Here is a 26,378-nt window from a genome sequence, read left to right on the forward strand (position 1 = left end):
CTTGCATGCTGCCATGCTCCCTGCCATGGAGATAATGGTGTGGTTGATAGGTTGTGCACCCCAATAAACTTATCTGGGGGTCAGAAAACAGAACAACCACTATATTAAACATAAAGGTTAGGCAGTGGTAGCACACGCCTTTAATCCTAGCATTCCAGAGGCCACACTGGAAACAGCCAGGCATGGGGACACACACCTTTAATCCCAGGAAGTGATGGCAGGAAGCAGAAAGGTATATAAGGTGTGAGGACCAGGAACTAGAGGCTTTTTAAGCTTTTAGGCTTTCAGCAGCAGTTCAGCTGAGATCCATTCAGATGAGGACACAGAGGCTTCCAGTTTGAGGAAACAGGATCTGCTGAGAAGTTGGTGAGGTGAGGTTAGCTTTGGCTTGTTCTGTCTCTCTGATCTTTCAGAATTTACCCTAATACCTGGCTCCCAAGTTTTTTTTTATTTTTTATTAATAAGACCCTTTAAGATTCATGTTACATAATGGACTAAATCTCTGAAAATGTAAGCAAGTTCCAATTAAATGCTTTCTTTTATAAGAATTTCCATCCATGGTCTTGATAGCTCTTCTCAGCAATAGAACTAAGACACTGCTTAAGTGAGGTGTTGGCCATGGGAAACGGACAAAATAATAAATCCAGGACAGAGAGCATAAAGATATATGGATTGAGACAGGAAGGAATTAAGGATAATCCCTAGGTGTTTGGTTTAAGCAACTTTATATACAACAGCCACTGTATGCACTATGCAAATCAAGTTTGATAATAGTGTATGGAAAAGAGACTTAGGTTGACGTGTCCATAAAATATTCAAGAGAAACATACAGTACAAAGAGAAACATGCAATATTAAAAAGAAACAGGGCAGAGAGAGAGAGAGAGAGAAGCAGCATAAATAGAGACATATAGTACAAAGAACAAGAGACATACAGTACAAAAGTAAAAGACATACGGAGAAAAGAGAGTCCTACATGTGGTAGGAGGGAGTTCAGAAAAGAGTTAAGATAGACATCCAATATCTTGCCTAATCTAAGCCAACCCCCACTCCAACCTGCTAAATTAAATTGAGATTTCCTCTTTATAAGTGCAGGGTTGGGAGACAGAACACACAGAGAACGACATTTGCCAGTCATCATGATTAGCCCAATGGTGGACATCTGATCCAAACACAATTTCTCATAGATTTCCCTGGGGCTTTTCTTAAGATGTATTTTTTACTCGGAGTATACACTGTCCAATTTCAACTATATTAGGTTAAAAAATTACATAAAACTCCTCTAGCTAATGGTTAGGTGTGAAGAATAGGGAGGCTGTGACTGGGAGGTGCACAAAAGAGACAATTTCCTGGTTGGTTATTGCCAGAAACTAAACGTTGCATCCTCATGAAACTTATGCCTAGGAGGCCCTCCATCTCCAGTATAATGGCACTGGGGATAGAGACATGGGGGGTTCTTGGCTGAAATAAGGCCATGAGTGTAGGTCTCTCATGATGGCATTAGTTTCCATAAGAAGAGGTCTGAGAGCTTACTCACCCTCTTTGAGATTTGAAGAGTCAGTGAGAAGGTGGCCATGTGTAAGCCAAGAAGAAAGTTCTTACCAGAACCCAGCCCTGCTAGCACCTTGGACCTGGACATCCCAGTCTTCAGAACAATGAGATTTAGTGTCTCTTGTCTAAAGTATTTTGTTACAGCATCTGCAGTAGAGTGGCACAGTTATGTTTACACTGGTGTGTTCAATAGGTAATTATGCATAACCTGTGACTGATGCATACTGCTGAATGAATTATTGGCTTCAACAAAGTCCATTACACTTTTTAAAAAGTCTTTTTTTTTTCATTTTGAATTATGTGTACATGTGATAGGGGGTGTACATGCAAATGTCCCAGGGAGCCAGAGGCATGGAATCCCCTGAAACTAGAGTTGCAGGAGGTTATGAGCTACTTGGCATGGGCTCTGGCATGATCTTAACTGCTGAGATGCGTCTCTAGCCCCATCCTGTGCTTTTCATCATAGAATCAGAAAGACATGCCCAGATTCTTAGTTAAGGGACTGAAATTGACTGTCACTTCTTATGAGCATCCTGCTGGACTTTGAGGGGCAATAGAAATATTGGCGCTTTGCCTTCAAAAAGCCCACTCTCTAGTTTGAGCGACATAAACTGTTAGAAAAACAGCAATGTAGCTGGAGGATGCAAGAGCAGAAGGCAAACTCTGAAAGCACGCCTTACTTTCTACTTCACTTTCTACACCCAGGAAGTTGCCAAAACATGTCATCCATGTGACAAAGTGTCTGTAAAATCCATTCCTCTCCAGAGCCTGTAAAAGTCCTTAAATAGTTTTAACAGAGCACTTTCACAATGAAAAATGAAGTCAACTATTTTAACCGCCCCCCAATTATCAAATAAGATGAATAGAAAATGCCATTAAGCAAGTAAATAAGCAAGCTTAGGGTAAGGCCTGTTAGTAAATGAGATCCTTTCTGCTCATTCTCTTTCAATTCGAGTCCTTAAAAATTCATGGTAATTAATCAAAAGCTGACTCTATGTTAACATTTTTCTAGAAATAGGTCCATGAGTTAAAACCCTCTGCTGTTTCTCATCACATGTGGAAACAAATTCATACTCTGTGGAAGTCTCTAACATTATTAATTACTATTCTTGTCCACTTCCCACCTGCTCTCACCTTCCCTTCCCATGCTCCACCTACATTGGCCATCTTTCTATCTACCATACCCTCTGTATTTGCTATGGTAACCTTAACACAGCATTTTCTGGTCTCAATATTTTCAGTTTTAAAGATATCATTTTTCTTACTCCATCTCTCTCTCTGAAATGAAACTGATCTATTGACACTTCTAGGATATGATCTTTTTGTGTATATTAATTACTTATTTTCTATCTTCATTTATATATAATTATTAATTATATTTAATATGCATTGATATGAATATAAATATATAGCATTTATGAATGTACAACATATTCAATTTAATATATTCAATATAATATATATGAATATATTACATATTAAATATAATCTTGGTGATGGCTGAGCCTGTGGTTCTCCTTCATCAGTTATATTCTTAGGAGTTAAAAGCATTTCTAGAACACAGTTCTCTCTTCATTGCGTATATATCCCATTGTGCTGGAGTTTAATTGCAAGGACAAATGAGTGAGAAAATAAGAAAGAAAACTACATTTTATATGATCTTGTTCTTTAGCTGCTTTTTATTTCCGTGATGGAACACCATGTCCAAGGCAACTTATAGAAGAAAGTTTATCAGGGGGCTTACAGTTTCAGTGGATGAGTCCATGACCATCATGGTGGGGAGCATGAAAGCAAGCAAGCACAGTACTAGAGTAGTATCTGAGAGCTCACATCTTAATCCATAAGCTCAAGTCCCCCAGTGACATACTTCCTCTAACAAGGCCATGCCTCCTAATCCTTCCTAAATAGTTCCACCAACTAGGGACCAAGTAGTCAAACATATGAGCCTATGCGGGACTGCTCTCATTCAACCCACCACACCTTGTATATAGAAAATCTTAAGGGATCCATTTAAAAAATTGAATAAATGAGTTCACCAAGTTTATAGAATACAAAATTGATGTCCAAATCAGCATAAATAGGAGCTATGAATTAAGAAAATAGTATTAGTAATAGCATCAAAAAGTGTTAAATACCTAGAAATAAATATAACAAAAAGTAGAAAATGTATCCACTGTAAAACATACTTAAGACAAATTAACATGCCACATAAGTGGAAGGAAATCCTATTTTCCAGGACTGGAAAAGAATGTTGTTGGTTTTGTTTTTGTATTTTGAGACAGGGTCTCACTATGTAGCCCTGGCTGGCCTGAAACTGGCCATGTAGACCAGGCTGGTCTCAAACTCAGCTTGTCTATATTCCCAGAGTACTGATATTACAGGCATGAACCACCACACTGGGGGGACATTAAAACCCATCTGCATTTCCTTTGTCGGAGGCAAACAGAAAGATAACTTGAGACAATTTCAAAGAGTGCTTTTTTTGTTTTTGCTTTTTTCCCCAGAGGTGGCATCAGAGCTAGTCAGGTACCAATAAAGAAAATCTAAAACAATATTAAGCAAATGATGCTACTTAACATAATATGAAAAACAACTTAGGAATGAATTAACAAAAAGTACAACATTCATACTATCAAAATTTCATCTGGTTTATTTGAAGAAATGAGACACTGCTCCCAAAAATTAGATGGAGATATAAGAATAAGCAAATCAATCTGGAGGAAGCTATAAAAGTTACAGTAGTCATGCCTCTTGATTTCAAAACTACATTATTCAAATTAGGACTGTACTAACAGGGCAGATATAGGAACAGATAGAACAGAACTGAGTTCATAAATAAGCCTACACATACATTGTCAATTGATTTGTTTAGCCCAGGTACCAAGTTGACCAAGTTAGGACAGAATCATTTCAGTGGTGCCAGCGCAATTGGATATCCAACTGAAGACTGAAATAGTGTGTATACAGCACAAAGATAAACTAATGCTAAAAGCACCCAATGTTCACTGTAAGATCTAAAACTATAGTTTTAGAAGAAAACATGGGCATGAATCTTCCTTGACAATGAGTTAGGAAAGGTTTTCTTAGATATAATTAAAAAGTAGAAACAATGAGAAAAATAGGTAGATTGTGTCTCATCCAAATTAAAAATTTTTGTGCTTCAGAGGATACCACAGAAAAGAAGACAATCCACATAATGGGGTAAAATGTTTGAAACACAAGTGTTTGGTCATGAAATTATGTTCTGAATAAAGATCTCTTGAACTAGTAAAGTGACAAAATTGTCCAACTAAAATTGGGAAGATACTTGAATATACATTATCTAAAGACAATATATACAGGCCAATAAACGCACACAAAGCAACACTCCACATTTCTAGCAAAATCAAAAAAATGGAGATCAAATGGCATGTCCATGCAAAATCATGAGGTGCCACTTTTCATCTAGTGTTGTATGATATTTTGTTTGTTTTCTGACAAATAAAGCTTGTTTGGAGATCAGAGGGTGGGAGCTAGCCACTAGTTAACCATAGAGGCCAGGCAATGGTGGCACACACCTTTAATCCCAGCATTCGGGAGGAAGAAGCAGGAAGATCAGGAATTCAAGGCCACCCAGGCCTATACAAGATTGAACCAGTCTAAAAGAGAAACAGAGCCAGGTGGTGGTGGTGCATGCCTTTTATCCCAGTACTAGGGAGGTGGTGGAGACAGGAATATAAGGCAGGTGGAGACAGGATCTCGGTACCCCCCATTTGGAGAGAGGATTCATAGATGTAAGAAGTTTCTAGTGGCTGCTGCTCTGCTTCTCTGATCTTTCAGCTTTCACCTCAATGATATCTGATTCTGGGTTTTTATTGTTAAGACTAAACGGAATCATGTTTCATCTGTTGTCCAACTTTTGGGGCACAAATTCACAAGAAAAGCCGCTTGCCTGTGGCTTTGTAGCCACTGGCACACACCAGAACTGCACACGGGGGCTCCCACTGGAGTCATCAACTCGCTGGCTAAATTTTCTTTTCTTTTTTTTTTTTTAATTTTTTATTTTTATTTTGCAATACAATTCAGTTCTACATATCAGCCACGGATTCCCTTGTTCTCCCCCCTCCGGCCACCCCTTACCTTCCCCCCAGCCCACTCCCCATTCCCACCTCCTCCAGGGCAAAGCCTCCCCCGCGGACTGAGATCAACCTGGTAGACTCAGTCCAGGTAGGTCCAGTCCCCTCCTCCCAGGCCGAGCCAAGCGATCCTGCACAGGCCCCAGGTTTCAAACAGCCAACTCATGCAATGAGCACAGGACCCAGTCCCACTGCCTGGATGCCTCCCAAACAGATCAAGCCAATCAACTGTCACACCCATTCAGAGGGCCTGATCCAGTTGGTGACCCCTCAGCCATTGGTTCATAGTTCAGGTGTTTCCATTTGTTTGGCTATTTGTCCCTGTGCTTTATCCAACTTTGGTCTCAACAATTCTCACTCATATAAACCCTCCTCATTCTCACTAATTGGACTCCCAGAGATCCACCTGGGGCCTAGCCATGGATCTCTGTATCCAGATCCCTCAGTAGTTGGATGGGGTTTCTAGCACGACAATTAGGGTGTTTGGCCATCCCATCACCAGAGTAGGTCAGTTCGGGCTGTATCTCAACCATTGCCAGCAGTCTGTTGTGGGGGTATCTTTGTGGATTTCTGTGGGCCTCTCTAGCACTTTGCTTCTTCCTATTCTCATGTGGTCTTCATTTACCATGGTCTCCTATTCCTTGTTCTCCCTCTCTGTTGTTGACCCAGCTGGGATCTCCTGCTCCCCCAAGCTCTCTTTTCCTCGACCCTCGCCCTTCATTACCCCCACTCATGTCCAGGCTGTTCATGTAGATCTCTTCCATTTCTCTGTCATTGGGCAATCCCCATGTCTTTCTTGGGGTCCTGTTTTCCAGGTAGCCTCCCTGGTGATGTGAGTAGCAGTCCAGTCATCCTTGTTCCACATCTAGTATCCTCCTATGAGTGAGTACATACCATGTTTGTCTTTCTGAGTCTGGGTTACCTCACTCAGGATGATTTTTTCTAGATCCATCCATTTGTCTGCAAACCCCAAGCCTCTGAGCAAGTTTGGGATTTTTTTTCTGTTGCAGCCTCTCTGCAGGAAACTTCACAGGTGCTTGGCCACTGTAATTAACTACTTTTGCATGCTCCCCCATGAAGATGGCCGGCTCTTGGGCTTCTTTTCTCCTGGTGGGTGTAGGCTTTCCCTGGAGCTCCTCCTTGGGTTGCTGCCACACTAGGTAGCTGCCTTGACACCCACTGGGGCTTCTACTGTTCTACACAGCAGCAGTCAGCCTCACACTGCACTGTCATCTTCACTGTCATTATCAGCGGATTTGGTGAGACAATTGGGAATTCTTAAAGGGGGGAATTAGTTAAAAAAAAGAGAGGTTTTTTTCCCCCACATTAAAAAGTGGGAAACACTGTTATGGAGAGAGTTAGGTCTCTGTATGATTACATAATGCATGGTTTAAAAATGGAACAATTAAATGAAGGGATAACCAACTTAACCAAGATTGACATAATGTTAATTATCATTTTGATAATTCTTATTGTTGGTTTGATAATTCTTGGTTAATCTCTAAAAATGTTGGTTGATATGAGTGCCAAGATACAGGCATTAGAAAAACTTATTAAAACCAATCATAGGAATATTCAGATCCAGACTGAGGAATTTAAAGGAGAACCAACCTCATCATTACATTATAAAATTAGAGAGGAACAGTCCAAGGTTTTCAAACAACCAGCCTTAATTTATCCAGTCTCCTTACAGGAATAATTGCCAAATGACAGATATCCCCAAGGCCCAAGGCCATGAAAGAGCTCACTGGATTCCTGTAGAAATGTTAGATTTGAGGAGATTTAAGGAAGCAATAGTCTCATATGGTGTGCATTCACCTTTTGTGAAGCAGATGTTAAATTCATGGTCAACTAGTGACAGAATTGTCCCACAAGACTGGACAGACTTGGTTGCAGTAGTATTGGAACCTGGTCCTCAATTACAGTGGAGGACCTTACGGAAAGATGAGGCTGAGACCACTGAACAACAAAGTAGGGCTAGAGGTGTGGAAATCTCCCAAGACCAATTTCTTGGAAAAGGTGATTATGCTGATTACAAAAGCAGTCTCTACATGATGACCATACCTGGCTCTATGCCATGCAGCTGTTTTGAATGCTTGGGACAGAATTGAAGAAGTTGGAAAGACAACTGAGTCATTTACTAAAGTTATTCAGGGCCCAAAAGAAATCTTCACTGATTTTTCTGCAAATATTGACTTCAGCTATAAGTAGAATGATACCAAATTCAGAAGCTAGACAAATAATAATTATTTGCTATATTTAATTAAGCCTCTGAAAATGTTAATTCACAATGCAAAAGGGTAATTAGACTTTTAAAGGCAAGATCAGCACCCATAGAGGAATAGATCTGAGACACAGTCAATATTGAATCTCATAACCATGATGAGGCTTGGATAGGAGAGGTGATTTCCAGAGGCTTGAAGAAAAATAAAAACATCAAGTGTTTTAATTGTGGCAAACAAGGTCACCTAAAAAGGGACTATAGACAGGGCATTCCTAGAAACAATACTTTTTTCTAGGAATAATCCAAACAGAAGGCCCTTCCCTTCTGGAGTATGCAGAAGGTGCAGCAAAGGCCGACATTGAACCAGTGAACGCAGATCAACAAAGGACAGACAGGATACCTTTTGCTGTCGGGAAATTCCTTGGGGGGGCCTCTTGACAAATTCCTTGGTTCAGTCATTCCCTATCACCATGGGGGAAACTCCTCCCCAGAGCAACTAAAAGATTAAATTTGAAAAAGAGAGACCTCTTGATTAGAAGAGGTGATAGTTCACCAACCAGCATGTCTACTCAATCTAAACTAACTTATAAGACTAACAAATACTTTTCATTTGGTCAGATACAACTTGCCAAAAGGGAAAGTCTCCAAAGTTTGTGTTGGGACAGGGTTTTGTTTTTGTCTTTCCAGGATAATGAAGACAATCAGCTAAGGAATCTGGAAACCTCTGAACAAATGAGAATACTGAAAGAAAAAAAAAAAAAAGATGAATCACCCAGAGAAAATATCCTAAGAAAAAGAGTAAACTGGCCTATTGGTATATCACATTTTCAACATGATAAAATTTCATAAATCTTCCTAAATGTTTATTTCTGCTGTTCTCTATAGACACATAATGCAAATGGTCTTTTTGTAGTCCCAGTTCAATTAAAAATTAAAGCTGGCTTTGGATTTGGAGTATGGCTCTCTCCTTCTCTAATCCCAAGTATGTTGTTAAAAGAAAATTCAGAGTCTCTGTTTCATATCAGAAGAGCCACTTGGTATGAGACATAAGAAAACCAAAATCAAGGGACCATTATTGTCACTGATCTCTTAGCCCTCAAATTTACTTTGACTCTTTAAAACTTTTCTTTAGGTATAGTGCTATCTTAAAATTTAAACTTTCTGTTTTGATATTAATGATGTTTAAGTTTTCTACAGTGAATAATAAACTTTCCTAATAGTGATCTCTGAAGTCTTCAAAAAGAGTATGGGGCCTCACAATGGCAGTTCTACCTGGACTATGGTAACACCACTAAGCTGACAAACACCACCTAAAGATCAGCTTTGGACTACAATCTGCTCAGGACAACTTCAAGTCGACTAGCTGAGATGCTCCAGCCTCACAGACTACTCTAGCCAAGACTTGATATAAGCCCTGCACTTTCCCATTACACAGAGACTGCACAATAAATGATACAGCTAGCTCTCCTAGGACTTGACAATTATCCCAATTTTTTTTCAGTGTCCTAGACATCAGGAAATAATTTTAAGAACACAACACTCATATTCCCAAGGGTTGGGGTAGGCCGTTTTTGGTCTTTTAGTGGGTTATGGATATTTGACATCTTTTAGGGGGGTTGGTTACACGTTGTTATTGGTAATGGTCAGGAAAAAAGCTGAATAAAGGAGATTAGATTCAGGAATATGATTCTAAAAAGAAAAGTGGGGATATAGAAACAGGATAGAAAAGGTAGATTATTGAATCTACTTTTAAAAAGCAACTACTAGTTTTAAATATTTTACATTGGCTTGGATTTTTGTATATTGATACAAATTTAAGATTATTTTTGTTAGAACATACTGTACATATGTTTCTACTCTTGTTCAAGGTATTGTACCTATACAGCTCATCTAACAATGTAATGTAAATTTCTAGCTCTTGAAAGTTATTATTGCAAACTATTTATGATAATAAAGAAATACAGGTTAGTAGTTAGTTACCTATTACAATTAAACTTGTAGTCATGTTAGTTATGTTTTCAAGGTCAAACAGAGATATAGTTTAGATAGGCAAGTGGTCTTCAAACACTTTAGAGATCTACAAAATGTGGCATTTAAGATGTTTTAATAAGTTTTTTTTTTCATTTTATGACAATGAGACATGTCTGCTCCTGGCAGCACCAATCTACTTCAGAGAAGATGATGGGCATCAAAGAAACTCCATATGGAGTTTACTTTCTTTGTGGCAAAAGTTAGCTACTGGGCAAGAAACTGCCCTTGCCTCAACTGCTGACAGTATGCTGTCCAAATTGGATAAGCAAGACAAAATAAGTGACTGTAGAACTTTTCCAAGACAAGGCAGGACAGTTCTTCAAAACTCTTGCTTCACAGAAAAGTCTGTCAGATATTGTAGGCCCATAGGCTGAAGATGGATGCCCCAATGTTGCAAAGGAACCTTGGGTGCCTGTCCAGGCAGCCAGCTACTTACGTCATTTCTTGGAAGTTGTTTGCTCTACACTTCCTATTTACTCAGATAATATTATATCCTTCTCAGGTCTCTGATGGAGTTGAAGACTTTATAGTTATGGTTTTCCTTTTCAACAAATTCAGAAAAGACACTCACAAAAGAGGTGTAAAGTATATAAGGTTAAACAACATCAAAAGATAGTTTTGGGTTGGTAATGCAAGTTAGGATAGAAAGTGAATTAGGTACAATACTTTGGACTCACCAAGATAGGGTAGGTAATGGAATGTTTTCTCTGAATTTGTAAAATGCTAATAAACTAGACATTGTTAATGTAATTATTGCCTATATATTTACATATAGTTTTCCTATGTTAGTTAAAGCCTTTGCTTTTTGTTTATAGACAAAAATGGGTAAATGTATGATATTTTGTTTGCATTCTGACAAATAAAGCTTGCCTGTAGTTCAGAGGGTGGAGCTAGCCACTAGTTAGCCATAGGGGCCAGACAGTGGTGGCATACACCTTTAATCCCAGCACTTGGGAGGAGGAAGCAGGAAGATCAGGAGTTCAAGGCCACCCTGGGATACAGGAGATTGAACCAGTCTAAATAAAAACAAAGCAGGAAGGTGGTAGTGCATGCCTTTAATCTCAGCACTAGAGAGGTGGAGACAGGAATATAAGGCAGGTGGAGACAGGAATATAAGACAGATAGAGACAGGATCTCAGCCCCTCATTAGGAGAAAGGATTCATAGAGGTAAGAAGTTTCAAGTGGCTGCTGCTTTGCTTCTCTGATCTTTTGCATTTACCTCGATATCTGACTCCAGATTTTCATTGATAAGACTAATTAGGACCACACATCAATTGAGCTTCATAACTACACCCAAAGACAGATATTTCCAAACACTGCCAGATGTGTGAAGGCAGAGCCACCACACACTCTTGGTGAGAGCATGAAATGGTATAGTGGTTGTAGGAAACGTATAGAAGCATTTCAAAAGAAACAGAATTATTTGGATCACCAAAAATTTCCAGGTTTTACACCAAGAGTAGTGAAAACAAATGTCTACTTGCAACTTCAAATGTAAAGTCATAGAAACATAATTCAAAATTACCCAGACTAAGAAATAATACAAATGGCTATAGATTCGCATGCAATTTCATATATATATATATATATATATATATATATATATATATGAAATATATATATATGTATATAAAGAAGTATATATGTGTATATTTACACATATAGTGTAGTGGGTATTTGTTCTACCCATGACCTTGGGCTAGCTGGCTCAAAAGAGGCGGTGCTTCTTGCTGTCTAAGGGGCAACAGTATCTCTGTGGGATTCTGTATTTTAAGAAAATGATGCCCCCTCTCCCAAAAGATTTTGTTTTCTCAGGGTTATAGATAATCGATATCTATTAGGGGATGGTTATAAGTTGTAATGGGGTTGGTGGTAGAACAATAAAGTTTAGACTCAGGATTCTCTTTTGGAAAAGAAGGGGCTGGAAAGATGGCACAATGGTTATGCGCACTAGTTATTGTTCTTCCAGAGGACCCAGGTTTAATTCCCAGCACCCACTACAATATACTTCATAGTATATGTACATTAACTTAGAGAATTACAAACAGGAACCTTGAAAATACGCCAAGTGAAAGAAATCTAATACCAAAGCCACCTATTATGTGAATCTGTTCATGTGAAATGTCTTGACTAGACAAACCCATAGAGAGAAAGTAAATTGTTGGCTGCCAATGGCTGGTGTAGGGATATTAAAAGTAACTGGGAATTACATCTAAGAGATATCGTACCAGGCTTTTATCTTTTAGGCCACCAACTAGCTCCCAAATCATGACCCAGAGACTTTTTATTGGTTATGAATGCTTGGTCTAGCCTAGGATTGTTTCTGGCTCTCTCTTTTAACTTAAGTTAACCTATTTCTCTTTATCTACCTTTTGCCTCAGGGCTTTTACTTTTCTTCCCTTCTGTATATCTTACTTTCACTGCTTCTAGTGTCTGGCCTTATTTCTGGCCCCAGCTGTGTCTTCCTCTTTCTCCCTTCTTCTCTTCTTCTTCTCTCCTCTAGCTTAGATTTCTCCTCCTATTTACTCTGCCGGCCAGCCCCACCGATCTCTCTCCTGCCTAGCTATTAACCATTCAGCTCTTTATCAGACCAATCAGTTGCCTTAGGCAGGCAAGGTGAAACAAATGCAACATATCTTTACATAATTAAACAAACATCCTTACACTGTTAAACAAATGCAGCATAAACAAATGTAACATACCTTTATACAGTTAAAGTAATATTCTGCAACATAAACAAATATAACATACCTTTATACAGTTAAAGTAATATTCTGCAGCATAAACAAGTGTAACACATTCCACAACAAGATATGTTTTTCTTTCTGGAGTGATGAAATATAGCATTGCTTGCACAAATTTATGAATATGCTAAAAAATCACTGCATTATACACTTGAAGTGAGTGGAGTGCATGGGCTAGGAATCATATCAAAATTAAACTCTTATCTGAAAAAAGCAAGCCTTTTTATTTCCAATATTCTATAGATTTCTTTTGTTGATGCTATTGAAAATAACTTTAAAATTTATACAAATAGGCAGTCACTATTATTTGGATGTTGAGTACTTTAAACTGTCCATCTTATGGCTACCACTTGAGAATAGGTATAAAATAGTGCCCGCTACTTACTGAAGGACTGATGTGCCTGCCCTGACAGAGCCAAGACTGCCTCTTTCAGTTCTTAGACACAGTTTCTGTTTTAGTAGTACAGTCCCATGGCATTGCTAAGACCATGCCAGAACCTGACTGCCTCCCTCTCAACATGCACACCAAGTCCCCCCATGCACCTTCCACCATGGCCACCTGAGCTCTTCGCCATATTCACTGCCCAGGACCATACCCCACAAACTCCCACTCAGCCCCTCCGAGGCTCTGGAAAGGGCTACCTTTGCAGGCTCTGTTAAGTCCTTCTTCTATGCCACTAGTCACCTGCCTGGCTCTTTCCTGTGCAGTAATTACACTGTATTCATAGCCTGATTTGACATTTCCAAAGAAAAAAATGCAATTATAGCATCCTGAAAGGCGGAAATAACCTGCTGATGATATTTGAGGAAGAAAAAAAAACTTTTTGAGATTTTCTTCCACTAAGTATCTCTGAACAGTGTTACTATGTGCAGTTGGATGTGAGGGCTGCCTCATTGTCCTTCACCTAATTGTTAAACTTGACCCAACTTCAAATAAAGTTTTGAACACCCCAAGTGGGGAGACCTCAAGCTGAGCAACTTAGAACAGTGTTTCACAGGAGTTAAAAGGTGATGCGCAATCTATGAAAACTCATCCAAACTCATTCATTAGAATATTATTTATATTACCACATTTTAATTAGCAAGGGTAATTGCTGGTATTTACATGATTCATTTCAATTTATCATCACCTGTTGACCAAAAATGTCAGAATTTCAATCATAAACTTTTGCTGTACTTCTCCCTCAGAGTTTTGTTTGTTTGTTTGTTTGCTTGCTTTGAGTATTGGGTAAGCATCAACTCGGTGGGGACAATATACATTATCAAGACACAGAGAGTAGGGTTCAAATTGTGAGTTCACCACCAGTTAGTTGTTTGCCCTTGATCTTCAAGTCCAGAGTCCCCACCATCTCGAAGGTGTTGCGTTGAGTCTCAACTTCATTTGGCTATCCTATGAGACTCTCTCAGTTGCCTTGCTTGAGAGATATGGAGTCTGGAGTTTAAAGGATATTTTCATAAATCTTCATGCTATAATTAAAAGTCCTACCTGAAGCTGAGAATTCTGTGTCCTTGGGAGCCAATCCAGGGCTCCAGACTCTTCAAATGACCGGGCACACCATGGCTATTATCTCCTAGGAGTCTTTTCAAAGCTTTCTTTTGCTTCACCCAGACTTTTTTGTTTTCCCTCAGCAAATCATCATTTTGGATGCAGCTCAGTCCAAGGGCAGCCTTAATTAATGAGCCAGGTTTCTGGCATTGATAAGAATTGCTGGGTTAAGGTCGAGTGTGGAGGGCAGCTTTCATTAAATACACTAAATGTGGTTACAATTTGGAATGATACTGCCTATCACTTCCCGAGCTGCTGTCTTATTACAGAGAAACTGCTGTTCTTCCAAATTCAAAAGCAGTAATAAATGGACAAGATGAGGAGAGCAGTCAAAATAACAGGACATAGGTACTTATTTATCTGGATAGGATCAAAGGACTCCCTGCCCACAATCTGCTGATGCCCCTCTCCCAATCTCAGTGTCCCCAAGCTCTGTCTGGGTCTCCTGGTCTGTTTGCATAACAATCAGGTGTTAGACATTTAAGGACATTTTAGATGCTGCTTCAAAAGCCTAAAACAGAATCATAATAGCATTATTTTTTAATATATATTCATTACTTTTCATCATAGCCTATTTCTGGAATGTTACATAGAACATCTATTCTCACAGAAAGGCTGTGTTTATGAAGCATTCACATTCTAGTCCTGCACAATGGATGTCTCCATCCCATGTAATACATTTGTTACTATTGGTGAACTGACATTAATCCACCATTATCACCCATGATCTTAGACACAGACTTATTCTTGGTTGCACATTCTATGGATTTGGATAAACACAGAGTAGCTGGGATCGATCATTTTAAGACTTCATTGCATCTCATTGGCTGAAGAAGTCTCTGCACTCCTATTCATTCCTCCTCCCTCCCAGAAGCAGATCCCATTTCCTGTCTCCATAGGTTTGTGTTATTCAGAATGCCTATAGTTAAAACTAGCCATTTATGCTGGCTTATTTCATTTAGGAATAGGCTTTTACAGCTCCTCCATGTCTTTCCATGGGTTGATAGCTCATTTCTTTCTAGTTCTAGATAATATTGCATTTTTTAGATGTGCCAGGTTATTTACCCATTCATCTATGCAAGGGCACTTTGGTCACTTCCCAGATTTAACGATGATATAGGAAATCACTAAAAACATCCTACATGTGTGGGTATTTATGTGGGCATATGTTTTCAACTCCTGTAGATACACATTGAGGAATGTAAGTGCGAGATCACAGGGCAAGAGAAGAGTCTTACCAGATATTGCCACGTGTTTTCCCAAATGCCTAGACCATTTCTGCTTTCTCATTGCCAATGAACTAGAGTTTTCTGTGATAACATGTCCTTGCCAGCATTTGATGTCTTCAGTTATGTAGTGGTATCTCATTATTATTTTAACTTTCCTTTTATTGAAGATGAGATTTGAAGCATTTTTTTTCCAGAGCTGAGGACCGAACCCAGGGCCTTGCACTTGCTAGGCAAGCACTCTACCACTGAGCTAAATCCCCAACCCCTGATTTGAAGCGTTTTTATAAGTTCATTTGCCATCTATATTCTTCTCTTAACAAAGATCAAATTTTACTTTTATTTATTTATAACTGTTTGTAAGTAAATGAAACACGAGTTAAATACTTAAATGTTCACATTTTAGCAACCCAATGATTGAAATCATAGGCACAAAGAGAGTACATTGCCAAAGAGAAATGAGGAGTAATCTCCCATGTAAGCACCAAATACTGGTATTTCTAAGTCAGTTTTAAGTTCTAACTTAAAAAAACAAAACCAAACAAACAAACAAACAAAACAGACAAAGAGCAAGCAGGATTGTGACCAGAAACAGAAGTAGTATTACACCAGAAGTACTTAGGATTTGCCATACCAGAGACATCACAATATAGCACACCCACACCAAACAATTACAATATAACAACTTTAAACCCCAGAATGCTCCTGGCAGGTGGAGGAGCTGCTACCCAGGTGTTTCAGAGGTGAAGGACAGCATCTTGAGATCAGGTCCTACGTGAATAGAGACGCAGCTCACATCTGCTAGATCTGCTTTGCAGGAGAAACTTTCTGTAACCCCATCCCCATCATCCAGCTCAGCCACAGGTGCTAGCACAACTACTCTGTCTGTCTGGAAAAGACCAACAGTGCCAACACCAACACTGTGGCTATATATATTTACCACCTTCATTCAGGCTTAGGTAGGTACTACTAATCTTGTCTGTCTTTCTTCTCAGAATAACTTGTTCAAGACTCAAAGTCCCATCAGGAGTGTTCGGTTGGTTGGAAGGCTCTAAGCTTAGACACTCAGTTCTGGCTCCTAAAACAAGGGAACATGCATCTTTTGATGTCATCTTGCTCTGTCCATAAAATGGGACTTTGCCTCTTGTCGATGGGTGAGGGAGCCGATGCAAGGCATGCACATCTCTTCTACCTTCTTTGTTTTCCTTAGAAGTGTTACTTTTCTCTCCTTTTCAGGATCTTTGATCTGGCAGCTCCCGCTGCCAGCTGCTCTTGCTGGTACCTCCCTGGTCTTCAGATTGCTGCTCCTCTGACCACATCTAATGCCCATTCTCCCTCAAGCCGTTCATCATTACCTCTCCCTCCCCGCCCTGACTCATTACTCTCTGACAATTACCTGGAAGCCCATTTTTTCCTTGTGTAGCATGCATCCTGAGCATTCCTCAAGCCATGATCTGCAGGCAAAGAGGGACTTGTACTGTCCTATTGCTCAGTCCTGTACCCAGGGTTGTGCTCAGTATGTTCATAGTTCCATAAATGAGAGCAATGAGAAAGCACATTTTTCACTCCCATTTATTAGCAATGCATCTGCTCCCATCTCACAGGCACCTGGCTTAATACCCAGAGCAGCTGCCTTTAGCTACTGGCTCTTTTCTGGGTCTTCCACTATATTATCCATTTCAGTGAATGAGACTCCACTCCAGCCACCAACCCTGACTTTCTAGCACCACTCCACTTATCCCATCCCATCTCAGCACTGAGAGATGGAGAGAGTGAGGAAGAAGATGGGAAGGTTCATTTGAATACAAAATATGCCTAGTTCCAAGAAGGCCCAGATTTATCAGCAGGGTTAGGCAGAAACAGAAAACACATAGGTAGCTGGGTTCTCTAGAAGGGCCTAAAAGAAACACCATAGGCAAGTCATGAGTGGGGATGAAGAGACCCTGGAAATACTACCTTTCTCTCTAGAGCAGTGGTCCTCAATCTGTGGGGCATGACCATTTTGGAGGCCAGACGACTCTTTCACCAGTTCACCTAAGCTCATCAGAAAACTCAGATATTTATATTACTATTCATCACAGTAGCGAAATTACAGTTATGAAGTAGCAATGAAAATAATTTTATGGTTGGGGGTCACTACAACATGAGGAACTGTTTTAAAGGGTCACAGCATTAGGAAAGTTGAGAACCACTGCTCTAGCCAGGCCGTGGTGGTGCACACCTTTAATCCCAGCACTTGGGAGGCAGAGCCAGGCAGATCTCTGTGAGTTCGAGGTCAGCCTGGGCTACAGAGTGAGATCAAAGCTACACAGAGAAACCCTGTCTTGAAAAACCAAAAAAATAAAAAAAATAAAAAAAAAACACAGCTCTAGAGTTTAGCCTTCAACTAACTAGAAGTTTGGAATTCTGAAAACAATTAGTTTAAATTTTCTAGTTTTTTTAAAAAAAAAAAAACCTGGGTCTGTACAGGCTACTAGGAGAGTAAGAACACACACACACACACACACACACACACACACACACACACACACACACACACAAATAAACGATGTTCCCTAACAGCATCCCCAGGCATCATGACCAAAGCATTTTCTACAGCAATCAGACAGGCAGCTCTGTGTTCAGCTCTGTGTGCTCTTCTTCCACTTGGTAGGCCAAAGTGTTCTATATATTTGAGCTAAAATTAAAGTAATGGGAAAGAAACATCACAACATGATCTGCCCTTTCTTGCCTAGAACTACAATAACAGCTTGTATCCACTGAGCCCTTCAAAGGCATCGAAATAACTACTTTCTATGCATCATTTCACCGAATCCTCATAACCACATGAATTCTTATTGTTATTGCTGGCATTTACAGGTGAGGAAACTAAACCTTGGGCATGCTCCAAAGGTCATGTGGCTGTTGGAGGGAGAAGCAGGAGCTTCCAGGAGTAATGCTTCTTCACTGGCTTGTGCACAGCAGCTGCTAGAGTGCATGCTGTCCGCACAACCATTTCCCAATCTCTTTCTCTTTTAATTCAAATGTTGATTATTCTTAATGGTTGTGCTCAGAATTGACTTTCTTTCATAAAACCACAATTGACTTTCTTTTCTTTGCCTCATACCAAGCCACATGAGCCAGTATTTAACATCATATGTACTACTATATTTATTAAAATTAGTTGTTAGTAGAGTCCATGTGGGAGCTGTAATGAGTTCATATCCAGGTCCATCACCTATTCACAGGGTGACCATTATTTATGAGCTGTCCTAGGCCTCTGCCTCTCTAGTTTTTAACAGCCTGCATGATAACACTGGGCTTGAAAAAGATTGCTGTACAGATTCAAGTGCACACTCATAATACAGTGGCTCTTCCCTGCCCACAACTATGCTCCATAACAAGATGGCCATGTTACACCCATATCGTCTATCCCATGTTCTCTCACCTTAAATTCATGTCCCTTCTTGCCTCCAGAACTGGCCCCAGGCCTTGCCACCTGTTCAGTCCTCACTGTCTATAAATCATTACAAGATGCCGATGTGGAGGGGACGGAACCACATCCATGTGCATGCTGTTCCAATCACTGCTTCCCCAGCTAGTCCCTCAAGTCTCACAGCTGTCCAGCGCCTATGCTTATTTCATATTGCCCTTCACATACTTTCTCTAATGTCAAATTATGGAAAAGTTCATGAGGAATATGTAGTGGGTAGCCATTCCAGCTTTGATCTGGAAGTTCCAACCCCCATTGAGACTTCAGCAACTGTCATGCCTACAAGGCGGGGCGAAAGGAGGCGCCGGGGGACCAGAGATCTGGATCAGCGGGCTCGCTCTCTGTTGCGGGACCCTGGACTGGAGAGGTGTACCAAGCAGAGCTCCAGAGAACACCGCTGGACTGCGATACACCTTCCCCAGACTCCGCGACCTACCTATCCCTTAATTTGTAAGTTACGCCATTAAATAAATCTCCTTTTAACTACGTGGAGTGGCCTTAATAGTTTCACCAATATCTGGCGCCCAACGTGGGGCAAATTCCAAAGGCCTGGGTGGCTCCCAACCTCAGCCTCCTCCCCAGCTGGCAGGTACCTAAACCCACCTGCAAAGTTCCATATAACCAGGGAACGCCTACAGGGTTCCATTCTCTAAAGAGGGAACAGCTAGTCCGGTCTCAGTTCCCTAGTTTAGCCCAGAGACCAGCGAAAGAGGCACTCCCCGGCTTCCCGATTGCCGGCGCCGGCTCCGGCTCCCGCCATCTTGACTCCAGCAAGCTGCAGTCAGCCAAGATCACCAGCAGGCCCTGCTTTGGAGCTGTACCAACGCCACCTGCTGGCCTTAATAGTTTCACCAATAGAATAGGTAAAGGAATTGTATGCAAATACCTATACGCATACCCTCTAGAGCTGTTGTCCACATTTTATTACATTTTCTTAACTATATATCACTCCACCCTCCTATTTCTTCTCCAGTTAATCTTACTTGTGACACGTGACTGAGCTGCAGTTGTCTGACTGCTTCCCCCTTACTGCTTCAGGATGCACATTACTGACTAGAAAGAAATAGAATTTTTTCCATAGTTTTTATAAAACTTAGCATATAATGGCATTAAAAAATTTCATTATTTGATGAAATTTGGCCCAAATCTCTGACAAAGAATAATACCTTAGAGAATCCTTCCTTGTCAATCCCCAGCCCACTTGGACACAGCTACTATTTCATTCCATCCTCTGCTACAAACTCTAAAGCTTCATAAAAATTAACTGATTTAAAACAACTAAATAAATTATTTTTAAGTCACATCTCCAAGGATAAATCAAAATGATTCTCATATGCCCATAGAGGAACATATCCATTAATATGCATAAACAAAGACTAACACAGCCAAAGCTAAGCATCTATTTACCCCCTCAAAAGCATCCCTCTGCCTGTTGTCCTAGGCCATGGTGGTTTCCACGTTTACCAGCAGCTCCTGGGACCTCCAAGGCCTGTTCAGGTTCACAGGATCAAAACTATTGCCATCATAATCCTAAAATATCTCTTGCCCCTTCCCCCTGTATTAACCCCTGGAGTAACAGAGGCTACATGAGGTGAACTCAAGTTGAGCTGAAGGAAGACAGACATCGCCTCCAGCCAGCTGCCTTCTCTCGGGAACGATAGTAAAAACAACCTGCAACACTGTAGGTACACTGCTCTTCTCACTGCCATTTTTGGATTGGAAAAATATAGGTCATTTCAATAAAATACATTGTTTATTCAATAAAATGAAAACATTGCTTACGTAATGTGCATATTATTTTTAAAGCAACTTAATTGCTAAATCTAATGTTTAAGTTATTTCATTTAAAACCAAGCCACGTGTTATACATACTTGGATTAAAATGAAGCACTGGTTAGAAGTAACAAAGCTAGATGAAGAAAAAAGAAAGAAAGAAAGAAAGAAACAAATCAAGCCACAAGTCTAATTCATGTAACTCAGCAGGGAGGAGGATGGATGAATTCGTGGGAAAAGATGGACTTGAATGTGTATTGATTTAAACACACATGTAAACAGTTCCAGCTGTGGGGGAAAGGTCATTCACATTTATCTTTTCAAGACAGACTTTGCTAGTTCATGTTTTACCTGCTAACTCTGAAGTCCTAAAATCAAAACTGTCCTGTATTTTTGCACTATCCCAGCCTTTTATTTACCTACTGTCAGGAAAAGGATTCACATTTGTGCATGTCAAAGCTGCAAAGCACCCAACTGGGCCTGGGTGCCACATCTGCTCTTGAGCTTTCTTTTTAGTATTTGTTACTGAAACAGTCGAAGCTGTGTTTCTCACTTCACTCCTTTAAAGCTTTGCCCCAAAATGCAAGGTCAAGAGACAACATTTAAAGGCACCATTCCACACAGTCTATTCTGGCTGCCTTAATGATGATAGTTTCAGTCTACACAACCTGGAGATGGTCACCTGGGCAACTTTGATAAGGTGAAAAATGTCACAAGAGCTAGAAGCCATCTCTTCCACCAGATCCCAAGGTCTCCAGACATTCTTTACCTGAAATAATATAGATGAGAACCAGTTTTTTAAAATACAACCAAGAATCTTTCCATTAATCTGGCAGGAGGAATTTCTGTGGGCTTGCTCCCTAGTCAAGGGAGAAAAAAAATCAACAAGTTTCAGTTGCAACTACACGGGTTGCCTTAGCTGCCTGTCACTGTGAGACATTGTCTAAAGGAAGGGAAGTTTTTAGGATCCGTTTCAGAACTTTCAGGCCCTGGTCCTTTAATCCAGTGGCCTTAGGGCCCATCTGAGAGGCAAGTGCACAGTAGAACAAAATTGCTCACTTTATGGAGGTAAAGAGAGTTGAGAATGAGAGGAGTAAAGGAGAGAGCAGGAGTCCCAATATCCCCTTCAAAGACATGACCCCAATGGCTTTCCTTCCTTCTACTAGGCCCCACCTCTTAAAGGAAACAAGCCTATAATACATGGATGGGCCCTAAAGGACCATGTAAAATCCCAACTGTGTTCATTAATTTTCTGTTGTTGAGATAACATGCCATGACCAAAAACAACTTAAGCGAGGAAGAATTGTCTTGGCTTAGTGTTCTAGAGGGAGGGTCCATAAAGGTAAGGGAGGCGTGGCAGCTGATCCCATTTCCATCCACCTGCAGCAAGCAGGGATGAATAAATTGGGAGGAATTTTTCGTTTAAACCACTACAGCAATCTATCAAATTCAGTTGAGAAACAAATGCAATGTAGGCTTCTAAGAGCTTCTTCTTGGCAGCCCAAGCCAAGAATATCTGAAGTGTGATCCTAATTAATCTTAACAATAAAAACCCAGGGTCAGATATCAGGGTGAAAGCTGAAAGATCAGAGAAGCAGAGCAGCCAGCCACTAGAGACTTCTTACCTCTAAGAAATCTTAGACTGAATGGGGTGCCTGAGATCCTGTCTCTATGAGTACTCAGACTGAATGGGGTGGCAAGATTCTGTCTCTACCAGTCTTATGGTCCAGTCTCCACCTCTGAGTGCTCAGATTAAAGGCATGTGCCACTCAAGTGCGGGGATCAAAGGTATGAGATTCCAAGTGCTGGGATTAAAGGTGTGCACCACCACCACCTGGCTCTGTTTCTCTTTTAGACTGGTTCAATCTCATGTAGCCCAGGGTAGCCTTGAACTTCTGATCTTCCTGCTTCCTTGTCCCAAGTGCTGGGATTAAAGGTGTGTGCCACCACTGCCTGGCCTCTGTGGTTAACTAGTGGCTGGCTCTACCCTCTGATCTCCAAGCAAGCTTTGTCAGAAAACACAAAATATCATACAAGTATCTGTAGATGTATCCAATGGTCTTATTAAATAAGAAACACAGAGCCGATTCAGAGAAGAAAGCCAAGAGGTCAGAGCTAAGAGCCTCACCCTTCCTGATTCAGGGATCCTCTTCAGCCAAGAGAGCTCTCCGAAAAAGGACCTACTTCCTGTGTGTGTATGTCTTTATAGTCTTTCTGTTCTGCCTTCTCATTGGTTGTAAACCCAAACATGTGACTGCCTCATCACTGCCTGAATGTACCGCCCTCCAGGTCCTTAAAGGCGTGCGCCACCGCCGCCACACACTTGCTATGGCTCTAATAGCTCTGACCCCCAGGCAACTTTATTTATTAACATACAATTAAAATCACATTTCAGTACAAGTAAAATACCACCACAAGTATCCATGACAGAGTGACCAGAAAAGAAAACATGGGGGCCTGTTTCATTAGCGTGCTACTGAAGACCACTTCCCTATTATTCTCCTTTCCCTCCACCCTCATCACTCCTAAGAAAATCAAGTAGCAATGAAAAAAAATTGATACACGTATAAGCCCCTCCCCCCAAGGACCTCTAACTGTCAGATTTCACCCACAGAATACTCTAACTGCCCTAACTGCTGGACCCTGCTCCCACCCTACAGAGTAAAAAGCCCAATCTCTGGACAGGAAATCCCATCAATCTCCACCCTGAAAAGTTCTACCTACTTCCCAAAACACTCTATAAGCTCTGTATCCTGTTCAGTTTGCTACTGTTTCTCACCTGAGCCGAGGCAGCCACCCTCCTGGTTCTTTCCCTTCAGAGCTGTAACACTTACAGGTATAGCCTGGCTTCTGATGGCCAGGATACTTTTCCCTCCAGAGCTGTAACACATACAGCACCCAAAGTCAATCGGAAGCTGGTAGATCATAGAAGGAACTCTGTGGTGGTCAGGCCAAGAAAAACCTCAGGGAACAGATATTTTAGGACATATTTAAGCCATATAGTCAGGTTACAACCTGAAAGATACGCTTCTGATACAAATTTTTGAACAAAATGCATTAGCACTAGATACTTAAGGTCCTGGAAGTGCCATGTGATCTGTGCCCAGGCTGGTACTCAAAGCATGCATGGATGGAGGCTGCAGGCAAAAATACCAAATACATGGGCAGTGCCTTCAATGCACAACTTAGGAAACTACAAGAAGATGTTATTCTCATCACAGACAGCCCTCAAAGTTAGAAGCCACCCCCATGCTCCCTGTGCTGACAGTGGCTTCTAAGACTTCATCTCTCCCTCTCCTCATTCTTGCCACTTCCAGGCTCCTGATTCCCAAGAGACAACCAGAGCAGATTCATTCAATCAGTCCCACGGGTAAGTTTCCCACAGGGGCAGTCATCCAAATCAGAGGACTGGAAGTTAAAATTGCCTCCTGCATGTTGCAATGTAGGAGCCACTGGAGAGATGGAAGGTTGCTCAAGCCAAGCCCAGCCACGTCAATCATCAAACTCTTCTTCATTCACATTGTCACTAGGAGAGCAGACTGAATGAGCTCAACAGAGAGGTGGGAAAGCTGAGGGTGTAGGCTGCTTTACAAGCCTTATCATTGAAGTCAGTGGCGCTAAAGGGACAGAGGGGCTTTAACAGGAAAAGGCTTTTAAGAGTAAAATCTGCTTTTTTCTAATTTAGGGGTCTAGACAAACACCATTTGACTTTGAACTAAACTGCTCCATTAACACAGATTCATATCTAGTGATATCTACCATGCCATTTGATCCTCAAGGCTCTGCTCCTTTTCTTGGTCTTAACACTGACCAGATTCTCCTGTACCAAGAAATGACGAGACTGATGGGGAAAATAAGCTGTGTCATCAATAGAATTGTCTACGCTGATGGAATTTACAAGTTCCTGCCCCATGTCTTGCCTGTGAAACACAGGCTGGTTCTGGAGTCTCCAGGTCAATTGTGTTCTCTTCTGGTCTTATCTCTCACCCATAAGTAACAGTTTCAGTGGAGAAAGTTACTTGCTCAGAGGATTAATTTGGCTATTTGCCATATTTTAAAGGCTCACACTGGCATCATCTCCTGATTATTTTTTTTCCCCTTTAAATGCTGGGTCTCAGCTCCAGTGATGTTGATTTCATTGGTCCAGGTGATGTTTTGGGCACAGAGAGTTTTTAAACCTCTCCAGCTGGTTCTAATATGCAGCCAAACTTAAGATCCACAACTGAAGGGAAAGGTTCTCAAATTTAGCACATCTCCAAAGCACCTAGCAAGCTTGATTACAGAGCCCCACTCCCAGAAAGCAGGTGCAGAAGAGACCCCCCAGTTCTAACGACATCCCCTGCAATGCCAATCCTCCTGGCCCAATTACAATTGCAAAGCACACAGGCTTAAACACTTTTCCCTAAGGTGTTTTTCATTACATTGATCTGGCTGCAAGATGTGCTCTGAAGATCTGATATCCAATTGTGCAACATCCAGTGAAGTCAGAAAGAGCCTTCCTACACCTTAGATTTCAGGGAAGTTCTTGGGTTCTGAATCCACTCTTATATCAACCAGATATAAGGATGGACCAGACTGTGCTATGGATAATGGGCAAACAGAACAGGTACCCCCCCTCCCCCGCTGTGCTTTCTGCCCCTGCTCCCTCCTTTAAATGGCCTCCTAATGTATCAGGTGCAAGAGTCTGCCTAGTGTAACCCGTTGTTTGGGTTCCTGTGGAAGCAAGCACTAGCTCTACCTCCACCCGATCTATGACTGAAAACCTCGCCAGAGTCAGAAACCCTCTAACTCGAGTACCTAATTGAGCCTGGATGGGTGAAGGGTCGTATAAAAGCGCAGTGCTCATATGATGAGACACCTCACACAGCCTTGAGGCAGGGGGAGGGGCTGGACCTGCCTCTAAAGGTTCCTCCCCATGGGAGGCCTTACCTTCTTGTAGGAGGGAATGGGGGGTGGGTTGGGACAGGTAGGCTGGAGGGGCAGGAGGAGGGAAGAAGAAGATCTTTGATAGGTATGTAAAATGAATAAAAAACAATTTCTTTTTTAAAAAATTTTTTTTAAATTTTTATTTTATTTTATAATTTAATTTTACATATCAGCCATGGATTCCCTTGTTCTCCTCCCTCCAGCACCCCCCCACCTTCCCCTCAGCCCCTCCCCCATTCCCAGCTCCTCCAGAGCAAAGACTCCCCTGGGGATTGAGTTCAACCTGGTAGATTCAGTCCAGGCAGGTCCAGTCCCCTCCTCCCAGGCTGAGCCAAGCGACCCTGCATAAGCCCCAGGTTCCAAACAGCCAGCTCATGCACTGAGGACAGGTCCCGGTCCCACTGCCTAGATGCCTCCCAAACAGATCAAGCTAATCAACTGTCTCACTTATACAGAGGGCCTGATCCAGTTGGGGGCTCCTCAGCTGTTTGTTCATAGTTCATGTGTTTCCATTCGTTTGGCTATTTGTCCCTGTGCTTTTTCCAATCTTGGTCTCAACAATTCTTGCTCATACAAACCCTCCTCTTTCTCGCCATTTGGACTCCTGGAGCTCCACCTGGGGCCTGGCCGTGGATCTCTGTATCCAGTTCCCTCAGTCATTGGATGAGATTTCTAGCACGACAATTAGGGTGTTTGGCCATCCTATCACCAGAGTAGTTCAGGCTGTCTCTCGACCATTACCAGTAGTCTATTGTGGAGGTATTTTTGTG

Source organism: Peromyscus californicus, unplaced genomic scaffold, assembly GCF_007827085.1.
Source record: "Peromyscus californicus insignis strain IS unplaced genomic scaffold, ASM782708v3 Scaffold_7__1_contigs__length_154581171, whole genome shotgun sequence".
Taxonomy (NCBI): Eukaryota; Metazoa; Chordata; class Mammalia; order Rodentia; family Cricetidae; genus Peromyscus; species Peromyscus californicus.